Source organism: Onychomys torridus, chromosome 14 (assembly GCF_903995425.1).
Source record: "Onychomys torridus chromosome 14, mOncTor1.1, whole genome shotgun sequence".
NCBI classification, from domain to species: Eukaryota; Metazoa; Chordata; class Mammalia; order Rodentia; family Cricetidae; genus Onychomys; species Onychomys torridus.
The window spans coordinates 10964491-10986958 of record NC_050456.1 but is presented as its reverse complement, the minus strand read 5'-3'; the positions used below and the strand labels follow the sequence as shown (position 1 = coordinate 10986958).

The following is a 22468-nucleotide window of genomic DNA, read 5'->3' as shown; positions in this document are numbered from 1 at the left end:
AGAAACAGTCATGGGGAAGAACTCTGTCTGCTAAGGTCCCAGAAGTGAGCTGAGAGGTATGTTCCTTAGTGCCAGCCAAGTCTGGAGAAGCTGTAGCCCTGAGCATCAGCTTGACTACATTCCTAGAGAAATCCCGAGCAATGTCCCCACCTCTGCTGTCCTTAGGAAATGTGTATTATCAATATCTGTTGACTTTAGCTGCTAGGTATTGGAGGAATTTGTTCTGCAGCAACGGACAGATAGCTCCATCTTAATATGGACAATTTCCTGCTGGCAAAAGTTTAAACCTCTGATTTAACAGACTTGTTTCAAGGACCAGATCATAAGTCATATAAATGATCATTTAATGTGTACTTGAAAATCAACTAGAGATAAAATATTTTCATGCCAATTCACATTTTGAATTAAAATGCTTTTTAAAAGGAATGTAAAAGTATAAAAACAGAAATAGAATTAGAGAAATTCTGTGTTCTGAATTAAAAGAATTACAATACAACTTATATCTCACAATACATCTTACACAGAAAATAAAATTATGTAAAATAGCTGCAATTACTTTTACATGATTATAAATATTCTTTATTTTGAAGGGGAATTGGATCAGAGTTTTGATTGGCCTCTTTCAACAAATTGAGTAACTATTATTTGATAAGTTTAGTGTCATTAACAGACAATTCCTGACTTGAGGGATTCTGTTACCTTCAAGCTATGGAAATTGAGTTTTCTGAACAAGGCAACTTAAGACTACTAGAAAATGCCTTTCCAGCTCTTACATTCCAGTCTGTCCAGACCTATTCTTAGTCTTGCTGCAGGTTGCCTGAAGAAGCCCCTCCTCCCCCCACCTCCATTCCCTAGGGACCCCATCTCTTGGTGGTGACCCAGGATATATAATATACTATTATATAATATACTATTATACTATATAACACATACATATTACAACTCTAGATGCCTGGGTTTTGTGGAAAAAACAAAAACACGTATAATCAAGACAATATGCCTATTCAGGAAGCCAGCAACCCTACTGCAACAATCTCTGGGAATATACGAGACAAGGACTTCAAGATAACTATCATGACTATGTTCAAGGACTTTCAAAGGGATATGAAAAAAATGCCTTAATGAAGACTGTTAAAACACTAACAGTTGAATGGAATAATGAAAATATTTCAAGATATAAAAGTAAAATTTAACAAAGAAATAAAATCACTAAAGAAAATCTAAACTGAGCTGGGCAGTGGTGGCGCATGCCTTTAATCCCAGCACTCGGGAGGCAGAACCATGAGGATCTCTGGGAGTTCAAGGCCAGCCTGGTCTACAGAGTGAGGACCAGGACAGGAACCAAAACTACACGGAGAAACCCTGTATTGAGAAAACAAAACAAAACAAAGCAAAGCAAAACAAACAAAGAAAACCCAAACTGAAATATAAATGGAAATTAGCCTACTTAGGATATAAACAAAAACTTCAGTGATTAAACCTCACCAACAGATTAAAAGGCACAGAAGAGAGAATCTAAGTTTTGAACATAAGGTAGAAGAAATGGGTAACTCAATCCAAGAAAATATTAGATATAAAAATATAAGATCAAAACATCCAGGAAATCTAGGACACTATGAAAAGACCAAACCTACAAATAATAAGTAAAGAGGAAGAAGAAATCAAGATCAAAGATAAATAAAACATTTTAAACTAAATCATAGAAGTAAGTTTCCCCAATCAAAAGAAGGAGGGTCTCATAAAGGTTTGAAAGCATACAGAACATGAAAGATACAGGACCAGAGAAGAAATTGCACAGCAACACATAATAAAATACTAAATCACAGGGGAAAAGGGTATATCAAGCTGTCAGAGAAAAACACTGAGTAACAGAAATGAAGACCTATTAGAATTACATCTGGCTTCTCAATGGAGACTCAAGCCAGAAGGGCCTAGACAGATGTGCTGCAGACACTAAAAGACCACAGATGCCAGCCCAGACTACTACATCCAGCAAATTGTAGATCACACTCAATGCAGAAAGAAAAAACATTCCATGATAAACCAAATTTAGGAAATTTCTCTCTACCATCCTAGCCCTGCAGATGTCACCAGAAGGAAAACTTCGGTCTGAAAAGGTTAGCTACACCCAAGAACACACAAGGAATACATAATCCCAGACAGGTAAATAAAAAGATCAAAAGAATGATAAAAAAAAAACCCACCCATACCATAACTACAAAATAACAGGAGTAAATAAACACTGCCAATTAATAACTCAATATTAATGGTATCAGTTCTCCAATAAAAAGACACAGACTAATCCTGGATTAGAAGATAGGATCCATTTTTCTGCTGCATCTAAGAAATACAGCTCACCATCAAGGATAAGACGTCACCTCAAGGAGAAAGGGTGGGAGACGACACCTGACAAAATGACCTTGAAACTGAAATTTATCAAAAGAGGTAGGGAAGGTCCTACATACTCATTAAAGGAAATATTCAGCAAGAAGATAGTATAATTGCAAATATTTATGCACCAAATACAGGAGGCCCAAGTTCATAAAAGAAACACTCATTCAGCTAAAATTTCAACAGAATGTGTGATTTGGAAATGGAAATCAGAAATTGTTGCTGTTATTACCTCGACTACAGCATTAGTCTCTAATTACAGAAAGAAAAAAATGTGCATCTAATTTTAATGGGGAGGATTAGGGAGAATCTAAAACAGAAAGCAGTGAATTGTAGTATTAAACTTTTAATGGGCAGATTTTTGGCTTATTGGGAATGTGACTTAGTAAATGGCATTTTTTTTGTACCATATTATGTTACTAAAAAAGAAACGCTCCAATGCTGAAGTAACATCTTAACTAATTATAAAATTTCCCACCTAATGCTAATGAAGAAATATAAAAGGAACCCCTGTTTGTTTAAAAAAATTTGTGCCAACAATCTCTAGGCTTTTCAGATACTCAAGAAGTATTCTATATTTTACAATAATTTGTATTTTAAGATCATGATGCAAAAGAGAATATATAAAGTGAGTTAAAGTGAGCTATCTATATAATTAAAGTCTTATGAATTACTACTTTAAACATACCTATAAATTTTAATGTAATATTAAACTCATGAATCTAATCAAATAATTCAAAATGAAACAAGCTATTACTAACATCAATTTCATTACTGCTTAAAATCTATACCTATATTTTAATCATTAGGCTGTTGAATGCATTACTTTGAAGTAAGTAGAGGTGGTAAGAGAGTTATTACAGATTTGCATCATAAAAGTTATTAAACTTCTCTTTGTCTGAATTTTCTTGGCCATTTGCCTGTCTCCTAGCCAATGTGAGAAATAACAAGTGAAGGATTGGTTCTTATTTCAGGAGTACAATGCATGCTGCCCAATAAATACTCAAATTTGCATTTAAATTTGCAATTTTAATTTTTTCACAATATGCAATATTTTATAGTTTTAATTTCTGGGACCTGAGTTATAAACATTCCATCTTGTGCTCATGATTTAATCAGGCATAAGGTCTGGATGAGTAGAGTAGCATTTTTCCTGTACTTCCTAGGTCTCAGTGGTTGTGTTTGGTGTGACATAAGGAAGCTCCAACCAGAAGAAACAAGGTCTAACGTAGCCATTACAGGATGCCCCATGAGCTTCTGTAGAATTTCACTTTGTATTGTGATTAAAGTGTTACCATTTTAAAGTGGCGACAGGCCAAACACATACATGTCTTTGGTCACAAAGTTCTTTGTGACTGGTTTAGCTTCTTTCATTTTCCCCTGGCTGGACTACTGGAAAGCCACGTTTTATGGAAATTGAGTAAGGAGTATGTATCTCCCTCTCTCACTTCCTGACCCCACTGCATCTTGGTGTGACAGAGATACCTTCATCCTGGAACTAGGCAGACCTAGTCTTTGGTTTGTGTTGAAATGATAAAACCTCATTTTAGTGAGTTGGGTGGATTGGGGGTTTGGAATGACCAAGATTATTACAGATTTAGCCTGTGGCTTAGAAATCACATTGGGGCCAGGTATAGTGGCATAGGCCTTTGATGCCAGCACTTGGGAAGCAGAGGCAGGTGGATTTCTGTGAGTTCAACACCAGCCTGGTCTACAGAGTGAGTTCCAGGACAGTCAGTGGTACACAGTGAGACCCTGTCTCAAAAAAAAAAAAAAAAAAGAAAAGAAAAGAAAAGAAAAGAGAAAAAGGTGTGTGTGTGTGTGTGTGTGTGTGTGTGTGTGTAGGAATAAAGAAGGGAGGGAGGGACGAAAGGAGGGAAGGAGGAAGGGTAGGGAGGCAGGAAATCACATTGGTCACAGTCAATGTACATTAAGGGTTATTATGATACATATATCAGAATGAGGTCTCACTTTTTTTTTTTTTTAACATTTTGCTTGCTTGTTTGTTTGTGGTGCTTGGGATCAAATCCAGAGTCTTGTATAAACTAGGCCTTTGTTTTACCATTGAGTAACACCTCAATTCCAGGTTTCTAATTCTTGATTCTTCTTTACTACTTTCAACCTTACTAATTTCTACAGCTTGCTGACTGCAGCAGAGCACCCATCTCCTGCAAAGGTACAGCCTGCAGCCAAGAGGGTCATGTCTGCTGTTCCTGTTCAACCTCATTTGTGAGGAAGATTCTGACTGGAGGAAGCTAATGCTGAGTAGGCTCTAGTTATCATGGAGAGAAGGTCTGGCCAGGCCAGAAGCCACATGACACTAAATTGGAATTGTAGCAACGTTTCAACACTGTCATTGAACTTTTTCAAGTAAATAGTAAGACAGACAAGCACACAGGAGACTTTCCATATAAATCCTAACTTCTTTTTCCTCTTCAAAATATAGACAGCCACAAACTCTTAGCCCTTATTCTTGCATGAGAAATTCCAGTGCAGCTGAGATGTAAATACTACAAATCTGCCAGAGTCCCACAAGCCTGACCCACAAATGTTCAGGGGCTGAGGTTGAGCTTGGGGGATTTCTAGAAATCCTAGCTTGACTTCTGATTGTGACATCACATAACCACAAGAGAACATGTATAAATGCTATAGCTTGAGAACTTACCCTAAAATAACTTTAAAAAGGAGCAGAATTCACAGAGCCTAAGGTCATTATTACAGTCCACCTCTCTTAGACTTACATAGATAAATTCTTTTGCAAATTCCGTAACAAAAAGGACTTGTCATATTCTGTTATAATAAAGGGCAAAGCCAAACATCTTAAAAACTTAGTTCCCTTTTATTACAATTAACTAAAGAGACACACAAACTAAATAATAATAGTACTCACATTGAAAAGTCAGTTTAGCTTTACTATCTGTGACAATAAGAATCAAAATGATACTTTTCAGCATCCAATTCTATATACTTGCTTCATTATTGGTTGTGTGCACTTTCTGCATGGGCATGGATGGATGGGCATGGTTGTGTGCACACACATTTTTAAAGATCCACTGGTAGTACTTATCACATTCATATGAGTACACTTACAACTTTTGACTTAGAACAGCATTTGAGCAACCTTGTTAACTTCTCTTTGTGTCATCTGAATGGTATGAATGAACGTGCAGACTTTTCCTGTGCTCTGGGTGCATTTGTAACCTCACAAGTATAGAGCACCATAGTTCAGATGTTCTTCCTGCTACTGTAAGATATCCAATCCCTACCAAACACTAGCACCATCACATCTCAGAAAATGCATCTGTCAAAAGACTGCAGCATTTACAAAGTAACACACATAAGGCGACTAGAATCCACGTTAATGGTCCAAACATGTCTTCTATGTTTATGTTCTAGAAGGGGTGGTCCTGTGAAAAGCACCCAGACAGCAACAGGGGGTTGTCATATGGACAGAAAACTTTGATGAGAAGTAGAGATCTTAGCACTGGGGCACATGTCCTGTTATTTTGTAGGGTATGGGAGCATGAAAGTACTCAATCATCTACTTTGGCCATTTTTACAGGGCATGCTCTACCTGAATCAAGCTGGAGTGAAAACATGATACTTTACATGGTAACAGAGAAATTCCAGGGAGGTTCTGAGTGGCAGGGGCAATTTTGTGTTTCAGATCTTAATCAAGTAAATGTATAACAACAGCACCAACAAAGCATGCTAAGTGTGCACTGTGGCTTACAAAGGCTCCTGCTACAATATAAAATATTTCACTTTTACTAATTTTACAATTAGAAGAAATTTAATAAGCAAGTATGACAACTGCCCTTATTAGTAACTCACCCTTGATTGTGTAAAAACAATTAACGTGCATCATGACTATAATTTCTCCAATTATAAAGAGCTACAATAGTTTGTAGTTGACTCTTTTGATACTTAAGAACAAGTGTATTCATATCTCTACAAATATCTCAGGGATTCAGTATAATAATAACAATGAGATCAACCCACCAATGTTTATTAACTGAAGCATAGGTCAATACAATGTTCAGCTGTTAAATACAATTAAAAATGTATATCAACATCTAGAATGAGTGTATGAACATGAATACATATATCACATGCATAATATGTGTTTTGTTTTACTGTACAATATGAAATCATATTTGAAGAAATGTAATTCCAGCCATAAAGAAACATCTGCTCAAGAAAATGAGATTCCTTGGTTGACTTACTTTGCAAATCTGTTGCTTTTATACATGGACTATGTTTCCAATAGAGCATACATGTGGAAAGGAAGAATTCTCAAATTAAAAATCAACTATACTATACTCAAAGTGGAGATTTTTTACACCCCTGTTGTAGCCCACTCCCCAGAGCTGGACATGCACTTTGGAGTGCTTTTTCTTCTAGTCAAGCTAGCCTTTAAACCTTTGGCTACACTATCTAATTGACTATACCTATACTGTACCTAACTGACTATATAATAAAGCATCATTTATGACGGTGGGATAAAGTAATATCTTTGAAGAAGTAAACCATCAGTCTATATAATACTTCAATTAAACTATTTGACTTCTAGATTCAGTCAGGCTGGAAAATTCTGCCATACATTTTTGTTAAGGTTGAAGAATATTCATGCCACAAATCACTTAGAAAGGTAAGGTATCTGTTTTCAACAACACACCACATCCATATAAAATAGGACATAAAGGGTAGCTCAATTAAAGTGTAAAGTAGATTCCAGTATTAAGAGCTAACCCTGTACCTTTAAGCTGATATACACAAAAGAGGTTAGAACTATGGGGTTGGGGGTCACCTGAAAAATGCTACTGGAATAAGGGTCAGGAAGTCACTAACACAGCTCACATGCCAGTTTTCCATGATGGTGACTATACTATAAGGTGTGAGATGCCAAAGTCAAGGCAGGAAGCACATGATAAACTCAGGAGAGCAAGAGCAAAGTGATAGAGGGGACCTTTTAACTCCAAGACAGCATTTGATCTTCACCTGCCTCTTCAGTCATACCTATTTTCTAACCAGTCATAAACCGGAAAAAGAACCATGATTTTTAGCTTTAAGAATGTAAAGACAGCCAGGTGGTGGTGACACATACACCCAGCACTCGGGAGGCAGAGGCAGGTGGATCTTTGTGAGTTTGAGGCCAGCCTGGTCTACTGAGCGAGATCCAGGAAAGGCACAAAGCTACACAGAGAAACCCTGTCTCGGAAAAAAAAAAAAAAAAGAACGTAAAGACAACAACTTGTACATGATAAGCAATGTGCCTGAAGAATGCCTAATTGTGTCCAGCAAGTGCTTGAAAGGGACAGAGGCTGTTGTGGTAATTGTGTCCATCACAGCTGTGCACGGCATTCAGAATAACATGGTCAGGGGTCTTCAGTATAATTCTCTATGGTCATAGGAAACAGGAAGTATATACTGATGATCCCACCCCCTACCATTATTCCCCATGACTAGAATTAACAAAATGAAACCTTTCAGGATTAGGTCTAGAAAGCAAATGTCAGATAGGGGGACATTTCAATGGTTGCCAGCCAAGGCTGAGAACCAGACAGGCCAGTGTGCCTCCACTGATGCCAATAAAGATTGTTGACCAAGGAACAAGGCCCTGCCCTGATGCTAGCAGAATATAATTCCAATGGAGCTTAGAGCCTGTGTTGACAGGATGAAGAACTTTAAGTAGGCTGTCTTAGTTACTGATCTGTTGCTGTGACAAAACACCATGACCAAGGCAACATTTAAAAGAAAGCATTTAGTTGGGGGTTGGCTTACAGTTTTCATGGGTTAGCTGTTTATCATCATGGTGGGAGCATGGCATCAGGTGGGCAGGCATGGTACTGGAGAAGAAGCTGAGCGCTCACATCTGATCTGCAATATGCAGGCAGAGTGAAAGAGAGAGAGACTGGGTCTGGAGTGGACTTTGGAAACCTGAAAGCCCACTCCCAGTGATACATCCACTCCAGCCAAGCCACACCTCTAATCCTTAGCGAACAGTTCCTCTAACTGGGAACCAAGCATTCAAACATGTGAGCCTATGGGGGCCATCCTCATTCAAACCACTACACAGGCTTAATATGACTTGAATTGCCTCATACATCTTTTAACTTTATTCTGAATTAAAAAGAATAAGATTTTGTTTTTCAGCAGGAAACTTAAATTCAGTAGTGACAACAAAATCATACATTTTTTCATATTTTATTTTTACGATGTGATAATTTATACTGATCCCATTTTACTTTTTCCAGTGTATACTTATGGATAAATATACTCTCCAGTGACTTTTGTCATGTGTATTATTAATGTTTCAACTGTGCTACTATATTCAGAATTTCCTAAAATCACATTAGGTATACATATGGGAAGATATGGGACTGCAAAATCACTGATACTAATCTCTCTAAATGCTCACTCTCAGGAAGAACACTAACGTTGTGGAGATCAGATTTTAAGTAAAATATCAGATGTTTTGGCTCATTCCCATTCTAAACCTTTTGAACTTATTTATTTTTAAAATATAGCACTATTGTTTTGCAGACAAATTCTCAGAGTCCAATAACTACACACAATTTGCTACCTAAAAAAAAAAAAAGTCAACTTTATGCCCCCAATATCAAACTGAATAGCATCAGCAGCTGTACTAAGAGAAAATGCATGGGGTTTGGGGTTTCACAAAATCAATTTCAACTGGTCAGTCACCTCTGAAAATAGCATTATCATTTATTTGCTCAGCTTGACAGCCATAGATATAGTTCTAGTTGCTAAGTTATCAGAAACTTACAGTGATTTCTTCTGCTCTTACTATGATAACTAGCTACTATGATAATTTACTTATTGATATTTTAAGCTAAATAATTCTAAGAACCATTTTGTAGAGAATAGCAACATTTTAAGTGAAGCATTAAAAATAGTTTTAACAGACTAAAGGAATTCTGGGATAATTTAGGGGAAATTTGGCAGAATAATTTCTAAGTTCGACTCATTTTGTTGAACCAAGAGAGACAATGTGGTACTCAGGAAGAAAGAGTCAAGTGAGTAAGGAGGAGCCTGGTGCCCATGTGTTCATGGGAAATGGAGCAACAGCTCTGATTCCCCACTGGAAGGCACACACAGCTATGAGTTGCCACATTCGGGTTCTTAACATTAAACAGAGCCTCAGAACCAGAGAAAGTTTGGTTATGACACAGTTGTTCACCATCTCACAACCCTGTTTTCTCCTGCTAGGCTAACTTAGGAAAGTTTTATTCTTTAACAGAAAATTAGTAGGACAATCTATTCTTAGTTATGGATTGTAGAATGACAATTGTCCTGGAGGTAGAAATGGGCAGATGTTGGTGAAGGGCACACAGTTTCATCAATACAAAAGTTCTGTAAATGTCTTCTTTCATATAGCAACACCAGTAAATAATAAAGAGCACTTGAAAATTGCTGAAAGATAGCTTAAATGCTTTTACAACTAAAATTATGCACATGTTGGACTGATATGTTAATCAGGTTGATTTAATCATTCTACTACATGCATGAAAATCACTATGTTCTATACCAGAAGCCTATATATGCTCAGTCCAATTATACTTAAATAGAGCTTGGAATATTCCTAGTTGCTTATATTTTATATAACTACAAAAGAAACCCTTTTCCCCAATTCATGACCATACTTCAACTTGGGAGAAAATCTTTCATGGGCTAGATCTCTCATGCTGTTTAGTCAACTAGAGAGTAGACAGTCAGTAACAATAATAAAATGTGCTCAGGTATGTATTTTGCTATGTTAAAGATCCAGTATGTTGAGACTGCAATTGGTCAAAAGATTTTTCTTTCTCCCATACTGTGGCTACTTTTGCTGTCATTTATGAAATTTTATTCCTCATATTTGCTTATCTGCTTAAAGGTGGACATAGAATTTCGCCATTACAAGCTGTTTCTACGGAAAGCTGTTGTGATCCGGGGTTGGGAGACCCTGACGAATGTGTGAAGGCTTGTCTGCCTTCCTGAGCAGCAGCCTTCCGAGTCTGTGCACACAGAGAACAGACTCTAATCTGCGCAGCTGTCGTGCTGATGCTCTCCTCCCATTGTCCACTTTACAGGCTCCAAAACCACTCTACCACTCAACATGACCAACAACGGCATCTCCAAGGGGACACCAGTAGGAAATTATTAAGTTCAGATGGGAGTAAAACTTCTACTCCATGTGTGGAGATATTCATAGGGGCCTGATTTCCATATGGCTCTCACAGCTGAAGCTTAATGAGTGTCTCTCAGACATAGGGATAAGAACCATTCTAATACTCAAATGCCTCCACAACGGAGCAAACCAGGGCAAAATAGAATTAAGGGAAATAATTTCCAACTGTTTTTACTTGTCTGTGGATTAAATATAGGAAGGAGGCCTTAGTTTAAATAAAAGCAGATTCTCAGAAACATATGCTCACCTCCCACCATTCTGCATCAGAATGGATGAAACTTGGGAGTTTCCATTTGCTGTAACATGGGAGCTTTGCCAAGAGACACTAGCACATACATAAGTGATTAAGAATAATCTTCAGTATAATATAATAGATATATTATTATCTGCAGTGGGTTGAGTTTCTAGGCATGTTTTCGAATGACCACATAGACAGATGTTTTGATTCATTAAAAGATTTAGGATGATTAAACTCCACTTAACACTTGAAAATGTAACCTTATTCCTGAAATGCAATGGCTGTCTGGGAAAGACAGCATGAAGTCAAATAAACATATCTCACAAAAATTCTTTGATTCGGCTTCATTTTAAAACCTAGCGCCCCAAAGCCTGCTGACGCTTACTGTGTCTCTCTCCCACCCTGTATCAGCTCCTTCTCACAGCTGCCATCTGTCTGCTCAGCTTTTTCCAGCACAGTGCTCATCTCCACAGGCTGTTCACTGGCACTGAGATGCCTTCCTCCAGTTCTTTATGGGACAATTAGAGACATGCATGGCCAGGTCTTTTCCAATTCTTCCCAGAGATTTCCCTCAGTCTCACCTCCCCACACATTTCAGATATGTTTGTTTCTCCATCATTGTATGTCAGATAATATGCAAATTTGATGTTTGCCCTCTATTTTAAACAAAATTATTTTATGATAGTGTTTTGAGCTATATATAGTTAGAATTTTCTTTTAGAACCTCTTTTACAATTACAATCCCCTAAGACCTGAGAGTGGCAAACTATAATGATTCAAACACAATATTTCAACAAGTCTATGCAGAAGCAGCAGCTAATGCAAATGTTTCTGTGGGAAATCGTACATTCTATTATTATTGGCTTTTACTACTTAGAAACCTACTTCCTTTTCTTCATGTTGATGCACTCATATCATCAATATCTTACTGTAGAATTATTTAGTTACAGCTTTTCAACAAGTATATAACATTTAGTTAAAAAAAAGTAAAAGTGAAATTCAAAGGTATAACTCTATAGAACTCATGTCCAAAAATAAAGTGACCACATTTAAATATTTTATACTATCTTTCATACTGTGTCACTACCTTTCTAAGTTAAAGTCTTATTTTAATTAGTTCCCAACAACCCAATCTAATCACTTTCAAGTCAAAGACTCAGCTGTTTACAATGCAGACTGTGTTACTGTTGTGGCTGTGTGGATTTGACCTCCTGCCTGTTAACAAAGAGACTCAATTAATTATTTGCTGTTTTGAATGGCTATTTCATTTCACCTCCACCTTTGTGTAAGTGTTAAAAGGCTCAATTGTTTTATCACCTTAACCTTAGCTTTGGAAAATGCACACCAAATTTCTCAACTGCCAACTAATAAACTACCTTGATCCAGAAAGCTAATTTTCAAGACTATAGCTCATAGATGTCATGTGCTAGAGTTAGCTCAAGGAAGATAGTGACCTGGTGCCACCAACTTGTAAAAGATTCTCTTCACTTTGACAGCAACAGTGGTTTTTAAGCTAGTACTTGATGAGAAAAGGACATAGTAGCATCTCCACCGGCTCTATTGTAACAGTCATAGGTTTTGTTTGGAAACCTTCACACATGCAAAACATAGGATGTTTATACTTTGAACACTGAATATATGGAAATTACCATTGCAACAGCTTTTCTAATAATCTTTTAGTTTTCCCCATGTTTTTGACCACACTCAGCTCAGTAATGTACATTCCAACCCTCAAGAAAACCAAATAAGAGCAAAAAAACAGCTTTGAAGTAAGTGGGAAAACCAATTTTGCAATGTATGGGTGCAACAGCACTGGTCCCCGATGATTTAAATCTGGAACACTAAGCAGGAAGCCAGAGGAGAGCACAGAATTCATGGAGACCCTTGTGTCTATATTTCATCAGTCCTGATGCTACAACTTCACAATTTCTACCCATTGTCTATTTGCTTCTGGAACCATCTCTCCCCTCCCATCTATCTATTTTATTGGTTATCAGTCTAGCTACCTACCTACCTATGATCCTTACCTGCATAAGTAGACCATACAATTATAGCAACAAAGTTTTAACCTCTTTATATCCAACACTAAATTAGCCACGTGCATTTAAAAGAACAGTTTAGCACATCCATTGTGTCGCCCTTGTTCGGCTCATGCTTAGGAGGTCCCATTGCTGAGATTCATAGGAGCATCTTCTGACTATTCCTAAGAGACACAGTCTCCAAAAATTTCATACTACAGGCAAACGAATGCTGAGAGTATGAGATAAAGTCCCCCTGGGAAAGAGCATACCCATTGGTTATCCAATATCAAATGGTCAGCTCTAAAAAACATACATTCAAGAAACATTATACAGACTGAACAGATTGCACTTCTATATTTATGAATTTTATGCACATAAATATACATGTAACAAAAAAGAGGCTATGAATTTGAAAGAGCAAAGAAAGGCACATGTGGGAATCTAGAGGGTGGAAAGGGAAGGATGGAATGATGTAAGTATATTATGATCTCAAAAGAAAGAGAAATAATTTAAAAGTTATGTAAAAAAAAAAAAAGAAGAAGAAGAAGTAAATAGCACTTGCCAAGGTGGCTAGACTGCAATAAATAAAATCAGATATTGCCACTACCTATGCTGGGTAAGTGAAATCTGAGGACATCTGTCATTTTGTATCTGGCTTATTTCATTGACTATGTCTTTAGGGCACATTTATGGTGTGGCATGTATCACCATGTCACTCTGCAATTTCTTGTCTCATGACTAATACAGGTTACTGATTTATTAACCTTGGAGCAATATCCCAATATACTTTCCCAATCTAATAAAAAATAGCTACTGAGATTTTTAAACAAAATTATAACTTCTCTACTCTTTCCAAGAGAATTTATACTGACATGAAAATCAATAATTCCAGACTTTGTCGATAATGTAGATCAGCAATTCTGAAATGTTCAAGGTGGAGTGGTTGAGCACTGACAACACAGAGGCTACATTTTAACAAGCACCTAGGTTGGAGCAGGTGGTCTTAGTCATCCTGATGAACACGCTTGAGAACCATCATGTGACTACTTTATGCATGCAGCAAACTGGCTCCTCATACGTTCAATGGATATGTAAATCACAACAGACTTTCAAAATGAACCTGGCACGTAATACCAGTTTTAAAACATATACAAAATTCTAAGCAAGTAGAAAAACAAACTTTCATACCAGAGAAAAACATTCTACCAATTTCATATTCAGCTTCAAACTGGATTGTATGCATAACTAGCCCAGAGTACTATAATTCAAGTAAGAAAAAGAAAAAGCATAGTATTTTCAGATACACACACACACACACACACACACACACACACTATAAAAAGTCACTCTTGGATGACAAAAATTGGTAAATTCTGCTTTAACAGGAGGACCCTGGTTGATATGAAATATTTTTCTTATAGTGTTTATTCATCCAATAGATGTTTGCTGGTTGGTATCTAGGTGCTGGGTCCTATGCGTCACTAGATTACAATAATCTATACTACTATAATCTATGGCATACCGCTATGTAATATATGGTATACTACTAGAATCATGGTAAGCATGTCCTTTCAGGGCTCAGGTCCGATAGCCATTTACATCATTTTGAGAAATTCATTTACATGTCTTAGCATCCTTTTTTTTTTTCATGAATAAAACTGGATGAGCACTGTACTAACTACGTATGCTGCCAAAGACATCATAGAAACTACTAAACATCAATTGCAGAGCATCTGCTTTGTGAAGAACCAGTCTCAAAATGACAAACGTTAGAATGGAGAGCTTCATGGGTTCATTTTGTTCTTAACATTGGAAAAACCGCAATCTCTGAAGGTAAGACCAGAGAATGAACTTCTAGAACAATCACTTCAAAACATTCTGCAATGTCTATTCAACACAGATAGTGACTTTGCCAACACAGCACACTCACTGTACTTCCAGAAAATGCCAGGTGGTGTCTTGGTTCCTCCTTCTCTCTCTTGGTCTCAATCCCTCCCTCTCCCCACTCCCCCCCCCCCAACCCTCTCCCCACTCCCCCTCCCCCAACCCTCTCCCCACTCTCCCTCCCCCAACCCTCTCCCCACTCCCCCTCCCCTAACCCTCCCCTGCAGTCTCTCTCTGGCTTTCATTCTTCTTTCTCTCCTTTCTCCTTTTCTCCTTAGGACATTCGACAGATGTTGTTTGTAATAACTAAAGAAGATACAGTTTAATAAGCCTTTTTGTAACTAGTAATTTGTTAGTATTCTTTTAAACATTAATTCATGAACTATTAAATTTGTTGATAAATTTATTCTTATTGGTTAATTTACTGTCTCTGATGAAATATAAAACTTCAATGGATTGTGTGAAAAGTGAGGATAATCTCATTGCTTTAATCTATTGTATATGTTAATTAATCTCAGTAACAAAAGCAAACAATGGCATTTTGTTTTGTGTTTAATAGTCTAGGGAACACAGCAAAGAGTTAATTGGACATCCTTGCAAATATGGACAGGTGGAAAAGTCCTAGGCCGAAGGTATACAGAATAAGTTACTATATAGCCTGCAAACAGTAGACAGTACTGTGCTTTTTAGTCTCCTTCTGTTTTAGTGTTTTTGCTAAAGGACAAGGAATTGTGCCATTTTTGAGCATATTTAAACTTTAGCTGTATTTTAATTTCCTCTAACAGATTTAACTGTGGTAATGTTTGAAAACAGTGAAACAATATCACCTCTGTTTTACAGTAATAAATGCATGCAGTAGGAAAATGAGTAGTTTTCCAAAAGGTGCCAATCACAGTGGTGGCTCCAAGCCAGGGTAAGGAGTGTGAGTCCATCCATCTGTCAATCAGGACACTGCACTATCATTTCACACAGAGACCATGGCTAACCAAAATGTGGTTTCAAAGAGGGAAAAAAAGGCAGTATGGAGACATGTTGAAATTACAATGGAGACATTCGTGGCAACAGATTACATTGTTATCATCTTTTCTAAAATGCCATATAAGTACAAATCTTTTGATATGAGAAACATATTCAAAGGAACAAATTCTATTTAAATTAGATTATCATCTATCCAAAATGTCCTGTTTTCCAGTGAGACAGAAAAAAAATGCCTAATCCCACTCTGAATATGTTACTGACTCATACAAATGATAAGCAGTATATGTTTTAGACTCTTGGGTCTCTAAACATCTTTTGTAGTACCTCATGAGTTATATGATCAAAGCACAAAGGCCAATGTCTTCTAAAAATCCGTTACATTGAATTCCAAACATTTTGTTTTAAAATGCATGGCTTAATATAATTTGAACTATGTGAATAAATTTAAGTGACAGTATTTTATAACATATTCATACTAATTAATGGGAAGATACATAACACTATTAAGGAGGTTTGGGGTTATGGTGTAACTTGTTTTACATTAGAGATTATCTTGTATTGGCTAATGCCTGGACTGATGAGGTCAGAGAGGTCATATGGCTTCAGAGTTTGTACATAACAGGATCGCCCACAGGAACTGATGCTGGAGACTACAAGGAAGTGTACCATGGTATTCTCCTCCTGTTGAACATTAGCCCAAGGACATTCTAGCACTTTTGGTTTTGATTTATTCCTTTATCACCTCCTCCCAATCATCCTTGAAACCATTATCCAAAATAACTACTGATAAGATTTCATTGTTTACTGTTTGTACTTCTTTCTGTCTTAATATGTTCTTTCTTTGGGGAAGTATGCATGACTTTTTCTTATTATCTGCCTTTTAAATAATTAATAGTTGGTCAATACAAGTTTTTTCTTTTTTTTCGATTCTTAAGATTCAACAGAATAGAAACTTCAATGTGGGACAAACACAAGTTAAAAGTGAGAAACATAAACAACTAATGAGTTCTATCAATCCTGATGGTCATTGAGTTACTAACAAACACTAGAGCTTGGAAAGAATTGAATTATTGGGCTTGGCAAAGCCACTCTGTTAAAATTATGTGGGTAATTAACAATTCTTGCCTACAGTTAAGTCTATATTTAGCAAATCAAACTCATGGGTCATGTCTTACACAGCATTTAAGAAAACTTTGCTAAGTTGAAGTAAGACTGGGCCTTACAAAAAAATAAACAACAGCTGTACTCTTAGAACATAACAAAATATTTAAAATAAAATGTAGGTGTTTAGTGGCTATCATTAACTTTGCATTAAAAGTACACTAGTATTTTGGATACAATTAAATGATAAGTAGTATTTGAGAGATGAATGTACTCTTCTATAAAATGATGAAAAAATAAAAAATATATTTATTAGAATACTAAAACAATTCATTTGTAGGGCCAAGGGAAGTGTCATTTCTTCTGTCCCCTCAAGTAGGAGCCTTTTTTTTCTAAGTTATCCATGTTTTGCAATGGAAACAAACCCTCTCTCCCTGACCTTGGTCCTTCATACATCAGCCTTGTTTATTTTGGCTCCATGGGAAGACAGTACCCCAAAAGCTACAACCACCATTTTCTCCATTTGGACAGTCAAAACAACTGAACTGAACATGCGTATTTACACTAACCTTAGTGATTCCTCTTCTCAGAAAAGGGAATAAGGATTCAATGTAAAGGGAGAAAAAGCCTCTAGAAGGACTTTTGTAAAGAAACAGTCATTGGAAGTTCTTTCCAAAGACTGTATTTACATATGTGTGTGTGTGTGTGTGTGTGTGTGTGTGTGTGTGTGTGTGTATGTGTGTGTGTGTGTTGTACATAAATATATGTATATATTCCAGGGAGGGAAACTCTATATATTTTTTCCAAAGGATGAAGAATTATATAATAACAGCAAATTTATACCTACCAGCATCAGATTTCAGATTCCATTAGAAAACCTGACTGATTTTCCCTGTGCAATTCTCACGTTTTCAAAAATAATAAAGATATGTTTGAGCTATGGTCTTCCAAAGCTAGACCCTGCTGTGTCATTGAGCCAGAAGCATAAAGTTGAATCAGGTCACATACCCACATATACATCTCCATGAAGAAGCGAGAACTCCCTATTCAGAACAGTACCATGACCCTAGCTAGCTCACTGATGACTCAGAGTCAAGTAGTTTTAGTTGAGTCCTTATAGTATGAGCACTCATATTAGGAGGAAAAGGATACACAGAACATCAAAATTGGTGTCTTTGTCATTGGTCTCAGTAGAAAATGCTCCACTGAATGGGTATGAGGACCTACCAACTCTCTGATCCCCGGAGGTGGTACTACTGTATCAAAGAGGAAGCGAATGAGTAGATGTCATGAAGGAGCTGACACAACAGGCCCCATGAACTCACTAGAGAGAGAGGAACTAAGCAACTATGATTGTACAAACGCACTGAAAACAAAGGTTCTGCCAGTTGTCCACATGTAGTGTAAGGAAGTTAGAAATACATATCCGAAAGACACAAACAATCTAGGAAAACAAACAGCTGTCTTATAATCCAAGGTTCACTTAATAGCAAACATCAAAAAACCAACATCAATGACGTCACGTGGAAAAAAGTACTTTTTAGAAAGTCTATGCTGTTGAAACCTTTTGTAGAAATGAGTCAAAAAACTTCCTTTTCTCATATAATGTTAATCATTCAAATGAAAATCAAATATAGAACCATTAATAAAGAGCTCTTAATTTCGCTAAGTAAAAAGCTATGGCTAAAAATCAGTAACTCTTTCTTAGGTCCCCTAGTAGCAATTTAGGAACATATTTTAAAAATGATTCTTATAATTATTAAATATCACACAAGCCTGCATAATTTGATTATGTCTATAGTCATACCAACAATCTCAAAAAAATCTGATGAAGTACTTATAAATACTTGGTTAAAAAAATCTAATGGTGGAGCTGGGCGGTGGTGGCACACACCTTTAATCCCAGTACTTGGGAGGCAGAGGCAGGCAGATCTCTGTGAGTTCGAGGCCAGCCTGGGTTACAGAGCGAGTTCCAGGAACGGCGCAAAGCTACACAGAGAAACCCTGTCTTGAAAAATCAAAAAAAAAAAAAAAAAAAAAAAAAAAGAAAAAAAATCTAATGGTGAGTTTTGCAACTAAACAGCAGCTATTGGTAGTTATTTCATATATGAAACAAACTAAGAAACTCAGAAGCAGAAAATGCAGATTATCTGAGCCCATGATTCAAGGTAGTCTAAAAGTCCATTGAGCAATGTAGAGAGAAATCAAACAAAAACTGTCTATTTTCCTCGAAATAAATTTTGATGCAGTCTTTTTTTGTGTATTTGTGTGTGTGCACAAGTATGTGTATATGTCCATGTGTGCACATACAGATGTCAGAGATTACTCTCAGGCATCTCTCTCTGTCACCCTTCCTTATCTATCTATCTATCTATCTATTTGTCTATCATCTGTCTGTCTGTCTGTCTGTCTATCAGTCAGGCTCCCACTATGTTGCCCTGACTGGCCTGGAACTCACTGTGCAAACTAGGCTGTCCTCTGACACACAGATCTGCCTACTTCCGTCTCCCAAGCACTGGGATTAAAGGCATGTACTGCCACACCCAGCTTTGGGAGTCATTTTTTTGTGACAGGGTCTCAATGAATATAGAGCTCACCAGGTCAGCTACAATGACAAGGAAGAACCTCTGGGATCTACCTGTGTTTTTCCACCTCCTATTGTGTTGGGTTTATGGGCATGCACAGCCACACCTAGCCTTTCTCTGTGGATACAAGGGGTCTGAATTCAGGTCCTCATGCTTGTGCAGAAAACTGTAACTCATGACTATTTTCAGATCATCTGACAGGCTGTTTCTATACTGTAATTTCTTTTAGATTGAGATCTTTTCTTGGAGCCCATTTAAGAAATCACTGCATCTACACATTCCTGTTCTACTCATTATTTAGAAATTCAGTTAACAGAATCCAGAAGTGCTACACCATCGTTAAGTCACATAAATACTTCTAATATGTACTACTGCAAGAAGTACTTAGTTCTTGTCTTATAGTTGAATATTTATTGAATTCTACCTCTTTCTCTAAGACCATACTATGGACTAGAGATGAACTTTAACATATGTCATGACAGGTACTAACCCATTAGAAGAGCAGGCTGAAAACGAGTATAGTGCACTTTGGTTGAATGCCAGCCCTTGTAAGGATCATCTGTCTTCTCACATCTTGGCAGTACCAAAGGAAGGAAAACATGGAAAAGGATGATCCTCAGCTGCTGGTTACTTCATTATTAAAATTTCAGAATTTTGAGCTGCAGACATCCATTTTCTAATTTCTTTCTTCTTTCTTCCTTCCTTCCTTTCTTCCTCTCTCCTTCCCTTCCTTCCTTTCTTTTGATTTTAGTTTTTTTGAGACAGGGTTTCTCTGGGTAGCCCTGGCTGTCCTGGAACTCACTCTGTAGACCAGACTGGCCTCGAACTCACAAAGATCTACCTGCCTCTGCCTCCCAAGCACTGGGAATAAGGCCCATGCCACAGCTACTTGGCTCAACTTTCTAATTTAGAAATCAGTTCAGGATGAGCTTCAAAAGTCATGTTTATATGTTATCTCATCTTTACAAGTTACTTATGATAGAGTAAAATTCCAAAATTGATATGATATAATACCCAGCCAAGTAGATTCTTTCCCAAAAAGAACACCATCTTTTAAATTGTTTAATAGGCACACATAGAGAGTCTCACAGGTTCAACTCTATGGTCATAATGAACCAAGTATTTGAGGAAAAAAGGAGAAAGGAGTAAGATGAAATACCAGAGTAATTTCAAACATTTACTATACTCATGGTACGTGTGGAGGTTTGAATAGGAATGGTCCCATAGACTCATGTGTTTGAATGCTTGGTTCACACTATTAGGAGGTGTGGCCTTGGTGGAGGAAGTGTGTCACTGCAGAAGTGGGCTTTGAGGTCTCAGAGGTTCCAGCTATGCCCAGTGTGGTATATAATTTCCTTTGCTGCCTGCGTATCACGATGTAGAACTCTCAGCTCCTTCTCCAGCATCATGTTTGCCTGTAAGCTGCTGCCATGCTTTCCACCATGAAGATAATGGACTAAACCTCTGAACTGTAAGCCAGTCCTAATCAAATGTTTTCCTTTATAAGAACTGTCATTGTCATGGTCTCTACCCAGCAATAAAAACCCTAACTAAGACAGTACTCTAGGGAGGTTATGCTATTTGCTACCAAAAAAGTCCAAATTCTTTAAAAAGAAAATAAACCAGTAAAAGTTATTTTATTAAATCAAGAACAGTTTTAAGGTTATAAATTAGTTTAATGATTATTTCAACACAGCATTTTTAAATCACTATCAAAACACTAGATTTTTGTGTTTAAGTCTTAGCTCTTCTTCATCAAAAAATATATCTATTTTGGTTGCATAAGAGGTCAAATGAGTACTTTGAAAATCTGAGTTGTGAGAGTGAATGAATTTGAAAAAGTTAGCAGTAGTTTTACTTGAATTCTTATATTTCAAGTGGACTTAAGGCTTCTAAACTGTTGCCTGAGCAGAAGGCCCCTAATTTATTGTATAGACTTCTCTGGCTGAGATGGATGGACCTATATGGCATCCCAAGAGTTTATAAATGGGAAAGAAAGAGGTGGAAAAAATACGTGAGGGAAAGGAAATGTTGGCAAAAGCAGAGTTGGGGAGACAACACGTGGCCTGTTGTGAAGATGGGGCAAGGGATGAGGCATGAAGCAAATAAGCAACCAACAACCTCCAGATGCTATAAAGGGAGGCAAACACATCTTCCAGAGGATAATTCCAGGAAGCCAGGCTCTGCTGACATCCGTATTTAGCCCTGTGAAATCTGGTTATGACTTCTGAACTGCAATAACATAAAATAATCATTTTTGTTGTTATTTTGGGTCATTAACTCTATAGCCATTTACATTTATGGTAGTAGAAAACTGATTCAATAAAATGCTGTTGTGCAAGTGTGAGGGCCTGAGTTTGGCTCCCCGTGTGACATGAAAAGGCAAGCATGGCAGTACGTTTATGCCTGTCATCCCAGCACTGAGGGAGAAGAGGCAAAGGAGGATCCTGAAGGCTCACTGCTGAGCTAGCCTAGTTGAATCAGTGAGTTTCATGTTTAGAGAGACCTGATCTAAAGAAAGTAAGGTGGAGAGCAATGGAGGGAGACAGTGTTTGCCTTCCACCTGCCTGCACACAAACATGTCTACACACAAACATGTCCACCTGCCTGCACACAAATCATGTCCACACAAAAACATGGTCACACACACACACAAACATGCCCACACACAAACATATTCACACACACAGGTACACACATACAAGCCAAACACACACACACACATGTACACATACACAAAGACAAACATAAAGACACACACACACATACACACACATACACACAAACACATATACATACAACCAAAAAAAAAGAAAACCAGCACTGGCAACAGCAACAGTTATACCCAGCTACTCACATCTCCTGGGACTCAAGTGTTTAAAAACACATAAATTTGGACCTTTGCAAGATCTTTAAGGCTCAAGATACTGTATTACAGCAGAATGTGGAGATTATTTAAACACCATTCCTTAAAGTGACTAATAAATAGGATGATGGTTTTGTGTTACAAATCAAATACAGAAAGAAGGAAATTTTCATTATGGCATCTTGAAGTCAGGCAAGTTCAGACGACTTT

The 22468-nt window shown here is 37.2% G+C and overlaps 1 protein-coding gene across 4 annotated transcripts in view; it reads right to left on the bottom strand.

The window, feature by feature from the left end:
- The window catches only part of Immp2l (inner mitochondrial membrane peptidase subunit 2), an 854797-nt gene that overhangs the window by 294422 nt on the left and 537907 nt on the right, over window positions 1–22468 (bottom strand). The window lies entirely within an intron of this gene.